The sequence below is a fragment of the Cryptomeria japonica genome, chromosome 8, assembly GCF_030272615.1.
Source record: "Cryptomeria japonica chromosome 8, Sugi_1.0, whole genome shotgun sequence".
NCBI classification, from domain to species: Eukaryota; Viridiplantae; Streptophyta; class Pinopsida; order Cupressales; family Cupressaceae; genus Cryptomeria; species Cryptomeria japonica.
The window spans coordinates 407,156,634-407,163,522 of NC_081412.1; positions in this window are offsets into that span (position 1 = coordinate 407,156,634).

Below are 6,889 nucleotides of genomic sequence, written 5' to 3' on the forward strand. Positions count from 1 at the left end.
AATGTGATATAATTATATAATATTATATTCGTAGAATATATATATTTATGTAATTATATTATATTATTATATATAATTTTTAATTTGGAATTTAATTTAGATTATTGATACAATCTAATCGGGTTTATTTGTAAAGTAATCATGAACATGTAATTAGGGGGTTAATTTTTATGTGATTGATTTAACCTTATTGGATACATGACAAAATTGATTTCTTTGTATTAATAAAGTTGTATTTTCTTATTGTCTGAAAAATCTTTAATTGCAAGTTATTTGTGCTTTTGGTTGTTTTAAGAAAAGATTGTCTATGTTAGGATCTTGTGTAAATGGTGTTTGCAGTCAAACTTAATTCAGTTGCAATTCTGGTTGAGTTGTCACTATGTCCTATGTTATTATATCTCCTTGGTCAGGTGTTGTTGTATAACCTTATTGATGTGAGCCATTGTGTGTTTTGTCCAAATGGTCAATCTTGGGTTAGTGATTGTGTATCCTTCACCTGTGGTTTGTCAGGATTAGTTATGGTTGTCTGTTTCACCATAGAGTTCTTGTAGAGAGACCTTTCCTGTTAGTGTCCTATGAGAGAGAGTGGCTTTCAAGCAGGGGTCATGCCCGAAGTGGATGACAGGATAACTCGTCGAAAGTCAATTAAAAAGTGATAACCTAATAATATATTGGGGGAGGAGTGAAATAAATATTAATTAAGATAATGTACCTCATGCATAGGTGTAGTGCTTGTATAGGGCTCATAATGTTACGAGAAGGCCTGGAATGGAAAACTTACCACCTTGTCTTCACGAAAGGATTGGTAGGGTCCGCATGAGACTTAGTTGGAGCCGGAAGCTGGGAGAGGTTACCAGGACAGAGAGTCAGGACCTAGGAGGCCTACCATGGTAACCATCAAGCTATGCGATGACACTCTCTCCTTAGAGTCACTAGTGTTTTGTGAATTGAGTCACATGGATGTTTGCGGAGTCTTGTAGTTCTTTCGTACTTGTCTTACTTTGCTTGCTTGAGGGTTTTCTACTATCTTCTAGCACGGTGGGGTGGTTCCATTTCGGGATCATATGGTCAGGCGGTAGTGCCACTTCCCATCGGATGTTTTGGATTGTATCTTCAGGCGAGGAAAGGCTTCGCTGGTGTTTCTTGGTTCGTGGTTCATGTACTAGCTCTTGTTCATGATCATTGTTCAGTTGAGACCTTGTGGTCATTGTATCAAACTTTTATCTAACCTTGATATTGTAACTTTGTAATCCGTGGTATTATTGGAAGCCATGTATTTATGGATATTGTAATATTATGTCAGTGGAATGTATGTTAATTCAGTTTCTTTAATCTTATATATAAATGATTTATGGAAAATTGAATGTATTGGAATACTTTGAATCTTTCATTATGGAAGTTAGATGTATGTGTAATTTTAAACTTAAGCATTTTGACAATTGGATTAACCGCGGTGTTAATATAATCTGCAAATTAATCTTCGTTGGTAACCCTTAGGAAATTGTGTGTTAGTCTTCCGATGTGTTATTAGACGTACAATGGTTATAATTAATGCACTTAATCTTAAAAAAAAAAAAAATTCACCCTTTAGTTGCTTAGTTGTGTTGTTTTCCTTGAGGGTTCTTGGCGGGGCATTACACTAATTATCGTCCTCGAACTAACCTTGACATCTCGTCGTTGTTTGTTGCTTTGGCCTTGTCGGTGGGAGGGTCGACAGAGGAGGTGCAGCGAGTTGCGTCCTTGGTGTTGCAACCTAAATGGTCGGGCGGTTTGGATGGCGTGGTGGCTCGAGCTGTTGTTGGTGAAGGGCTGAGGATGTTGGAAGAACCATGGCAAAGGATTGGCATGGAAATGGGGGGCTGCAGCTGTTCATGATTTGGGCGGCTTCTCAACCTGTCAAGATTCATCTTGAGAATGCAAGGGAGGGTTGGAGGGATGTGGTGAATTTTGTGCAAGAGTTGGGGCTGACTAAGAGAGTGAAGATATGTGGGAAGAAGAGCCCAATTCGATCTGAAGCTCTTGTGGATAAGGAGGGGAGGCCTCTAGTTCACCATCAGATTCCACAGAAGCACATGAAGATGGTAGAACACAGTTCATTGCGTGGTGGTAGACCGGGTACAGTGCCAGGTGGAGGGAGGGAGTTGCATGTTGCAGGCCCCAGCCAGGGCATTTCGAACTTCTCAAGGGAAGAGGCCTTGGGATGGTTTCATTAGATAGGTCTTTTGGGCCTGTCGAGTTTTGTGGGGTTTGCGTGTATGCATGGTTGGTTCTTTGTGGTGGTTGGTCCTATAGGTCTGGTGTCTTATTCAGGTTCAGTTGGTTTTGTAGGGGCGAGACCCCATGTAGTGGCAGGCTATTTAACAGCTTTTTGGATGTAAACTTTCCTTTTTTAAGCAATATAATATCCTGGTTATCGATCAAAAAAAATATAGATTAAACAAATATTATATAAATTAAGTTAAAAGTTCAAACTATAATTATTTTACAATAACTCAATTTTTTTAAAAATTGAACTATCTCTAATAGGTTTTATTTTTAATTATAATTTCACAAAATAAATATAAATCATTAAAATAATTTCAAATCTTAAATCTAAATTAAAAAGTAAAGTAGAGTAAACAAAAATACAAAATCAATATTTAAAATCTAAATGTTAATAAGAATAATAGTTTATAAAATTAATAGTAAATAACAAGGTATATAATAATCCTATTAAGTTAATAATTAATTAAATAAATTATTTTTTAATTTTAAATTTAATTAGAATTTAAATATAAACAAAACATTTATTAAACATTGGTAAGGTCTTATAGAAAAGAAAGTGTGAAAAAAGTAAACATTGGATCAAAAATAAAATATAACATAGTAAATATAAATGTATAGTTTTATATATAATAATATATTTAAAATACATTTAGTCATTTATATTATGTTTCTTTAGAATACTAAATATAATAATAAATAATCTTATTTAAAAAAATTAGCTTCAAATTTGCTATATTTAATATTTCACATATTTCTAACTTTCAAATTTTATTTTTACGAACGTCGTGACGGTAGTAAAGTACATAAGCAATTACTTTAAGACTATTTAAAAATTATTGTAAAGAATTTAAATAATAAATCATAAAATATGATCTATAATATTTTTAATTAATATTATAAAATTATTAATAAAATAATATATTTTTTAATTTAAATTGAAAAATAAATAAACAAAACAACGAGGAGGGGGCGTGAAGACTGTCCCATTGTGTCATCCCAGTGGAGGCTCCATTTGGTCAATCTCATAAAGGGAAATAAATAATATAATTTTAAAAATATATAATTTATATAATTTTTTATATAACACTAAACTATAATTTTAAATAAACTACAAGTTTTTGATTATGGGAAAAATAGATTTTGAACGGACCCCAAAACCCTTTACAAAAGAACCTTAAAAGATAAGAGCATTAAGAAACAAGACAAGACAGACTGCAAAAAAACCAGCAAAGTACTGGGCAAAAGCAAGCACAAGAGCCCAACATAACCACCAACATCCAACCAAAACAGAAAACAGACAAATTACTTAATGTTTTAAGGGCATTAGCCAATTTTCTCTTAATCCCTTGCATTTATTTGATATTATCCCTGAGAATTGGGATTTCCTTGGATGAGGCCAAGGCAGCGTTTTTCATACTCGCCCTAGTCCTTTTGGCCGCACCTCCAGGAGCACTATCCACATTCCTAGCCTCAATAGCATCATCATCAACATCAAGGTCCACAATAGGTTTGGAAGTGTTGGAGCCATCAAGGTATTTGGCAATTTCCTCCATATTCCTGGTCACAGAGTTGAGGATATCTGGAATCATAATCAGGAAGTTCTTCATGGTTGTCTTTCCTTCCTCCAACTTGCTGAAATGAACTTCCCACTTCTCCACTTTTTTGTTCATAACCTTTTTCCACTTCTCCTGGTTACTTTCACCTTTCTATCCATGCTCTTCTTGTTGATTAGCTATTTTTTCCATTTTATTAATTCTTTCATATACCCACCTATCAAAACCCAGACGAGCATCAGACTGGTTCTTGAGCTTATCCAGAATAATCTCATCTCCAACTCTATCCTTTTCCCTGCTCGTATACTCCTTATCCTTGTTTTGTTCAATTTTCATTTCCCTTTCCTCCTTATTAATATGGTTGTTCTACTCCTCCATAGGCTGGTTGTTAAAATTACCAGTACTTGAGTTGTGGGTAGGGTTGTTCTGATCAGAATCATCCTCTTCTCCTCCTTCCTCTTCCCCCACTTCCTCATCTTTCCAGCTCTCCTCCCCGTCATAATCATCAGTCTCCATCTCACTTCCTTCTTTTCCCATATCCTCAAAATCAGCCTCTGTATCCTTTTGTTTATCCATGTCCTCTTGAATTTTCTCCATAGAGGATTTTTTAACCTTTTTACTTTGTTTCAGCTCATCCTTACTGGGCCCAGATTCCTCAATTTTTGTCTTGCCTTTCCCCAGTGACCTTGACAGCCTTTTGTTTTCCTGAATTGCCAAAATCTTACAATGCTCATAAATGTGCAAAATAAGGCCATAATGTAGCACAGAAGAAGAGGGGTTCTTACTATGCGTGTTCAATGAGCGTGACAAGGACCTGAAAAGGTAATAGGGAAGAGAAATCCTCTTCTCATGCCTAAAGTGATTCAAAAGCACAAAGTGATAGGTATGGACCCTAGTGAAATGACCCTCCATAGTGATATACTCCATAATGGCATTAAGCACACAACCCCAAAAAAAATTAATATTAGACGCATCATAATACCCCCCAGACGCTTTGCCTAATTTTGCTCTCTCCTTATCTTTGCATGGAAATATCTTCACAACATTATTGGACACTTTCAGGTCCCTAAAGAAATTGAGACCGGAATGGGGAATACCCATGACCGTAGAAATGAGGTCCACGTCTAGCTTGAATTTTACACCATGAATTTTGAAGGAGCCATTTTCCAGTTTTCAGTCACTATGGTAACCGCCAAGTTAACTATGCTTTTGTCATAATCCACCAGTTTTTTCATGAAATGCATCATGAAACCCTTCTCCAGGTTTGTCCATACCTTAGGCATCTCCTGCCATCTAGAAATATTATCAGGTTCCTCTCTTCTCAGATCACCACCCATTTTAGAATCCGTTTTGCAATTTCTCTGCTTCTGCAACTTCAGAGCAATTTTCCAAATGACACGCGGCTTTTTGAAAATACACACCCACAAAGCATGCAAAATTTTTATATTCTTATTTAGTACTCTGCCCTTCTGACGAGTTATCATTGCCTTTCTAAAGATTTGATGATTAATAATTAATACTACCATGATTAACGTGCGATCCTTCTTTCCCCATAATTTTGTCCTTTCTAATGAGGTCTTTAATATTAAAATCAATATTATCTTCACCATTCCATATGCTTTGATCTTCGGAAATAATGCCAAGGTTAGCAAGACCATCCGCTACAACATTTTTTTCCCTAAAAGCATGCTCAATAATAATTGATTTAAAGCTAGAAATAATTTCTTTGGCTTTAAAAATGATATTTTCGATAGACCACGAAGGCTCAACTTCACCCTTAAGGCATTTAGTAATATTAAGAGAATCTCCCTCCAACCATAGATTATCATGATTGAGATTTTTAGCTATAATCAATGTATTTAGGGCAGCCAAGGCTTCAGGATAATGACTAGTTTGGTTACCCAAAGGGCCAGCAACAGCCACAAGGCAACTTCCAGCAAAATTCCTGACAATGCCCCCATAACAAGCATTGCCAGGATTTCCCTTAGAGGCCCCATCAAAATTGGCCTTGATCCATCCCTGGGAAGGAAAGCACCAGAAAAGACCATCTATACCTTTATCCTTGTTGTTTCTACTATTGGAAAGGTTCCATCTTTCATTAAAGTCTTCTTTAGCAGATAAACTAGTATCAATTTCATATAAGCATTCATGGATCCCTCTATAGATTTTATCCACCACCACTTCAGGGTTCACACTTTTTTCCCTAAAAATCTTGTTGTTACGCTCCTTCTAGATGTTCCAAGTGACAATAGGGAGAATAAGTTTCCAAAGCTCAACATTCTTAGAATTAGAACTAGGGCAATACCATTGTTGCCAAAACTCTTCCAGAGAGTTCGAGAAAACCCAGCTCAACTTCCACTTACTAAGAATAATATTCCAAATATCCTGACTGAAATTGCACTGGTAGAGGATATGGCAGGTAAACTCCTCCTCCCTATAGCAAAGAGAACACCTATTAGGAAAAACAAATCCACACTTGTGGAGATTATCAAGGGTTAGCACCTTATTTTGGATAAAAATCCAAAAGAAGATATTAATTTTGGGAGACAACTTCTTTATCCACACTTTCGCCCATAAAGGGATCTCTTTCGAAATTTTGTAATGGATAGAAAACGCTAAAGACACAAAATATTTCCCATCAAAAGTTTCCTTCCAAATCAAACAATCCTCAGAATGCTCCATAAAAATTTTGGAAGAAAGCAAGGTCTCCAAAAATTTTAATCCTGAACAAAACTGGCTAAACTCAATCCACTTCCCATTTCTCCAGTAGTCCCTAACAAGGTCTCCATACCTGCTTTTAAACCAATCTTTCCATTCATTAAGAATGGGGATTTCCTCCAGCAGTTTATCCATTAGCCATTTGTCCTCCCAGAATCTAATAATCCTCCCATTCCCCAGTTTCCACTTTCTTCCAGCAGCAGCCCAAACTTTGGTCATTTGAACAGTGTTCCAAATTGCAGAACCTTCCACAAGAAAGGATTTATCCATAAATTCTTCCTCAGACGGTTGCATGTGAAGGTATTTCTTTTTCCAAATGGAATTCTTTTCCCTTTCCCCCCCTTTCATTCTCC